We start from the raw sequence: 576 nt of genomic DNA on the forward strand, positions 1-576 counted from the left end.
CTATTCATTTGGAGACTTCATTAATGCGAATTCTCCTTCCGTAGTGGGCTTTCGTGTATTAACAAGCAGCATCACAGCTCTTGCTGCTCTAATTGCAAGTTGAAGGAGGAAGTTTTTTCTTTCATTTTTCTCTTGTAATTCTTTTTAATGTGGGAAGAATTTTGTCTGCATTTTGTAGAGACCCCTTTATGGTTCCTATAGGATACCACGGTGCTGAACACCTGGGTTCTGTCTCTCTTTCAACTCCTCCTCAGTTGTGCCCAGGCAAATCTGCAGCTTTGACTTTTAGCAGCTATGCATGACATTACCATCTACCTGGAGAGAAGTGAGGACGGGCATTTTCTGCTGTGAAACTGGCTAATGCAGGAGGAAGGGAAACGAAACTGCATTTTGTGGATTAGAAAGGTGCATGAAGGAGCAGTAATGAGGTACGTTTCTCTCCTGATCCTGACTGCGGTAAAAAGGAGGGGTAAATACTCAATACTGCTTCTAGAGTTTCCCAGCCCTCTCCGCTACAAAGAACGCATGCAGTGACCCAGGAGCTCACACCGAGACACTGTAACCGGAGTGAAGAAC

Source organism: Nipponia nippon, unplaced genomic scaffold (assembly GCF_047370975.1).
Source record: "Nipponia nippon isolate SJK-2023a ecotype South Korea unplaced genomic scaffold, ASM4737097v1 scaffold_2, whole genome shotgun sequence".
In the NCBI taxonomy this organism is placed as follows: Eukaryota; Metazoa; Chordata; class Aves; order Pelecaniformes; family Threskiornithidae; genus Nipponia; species Nipponia nippon.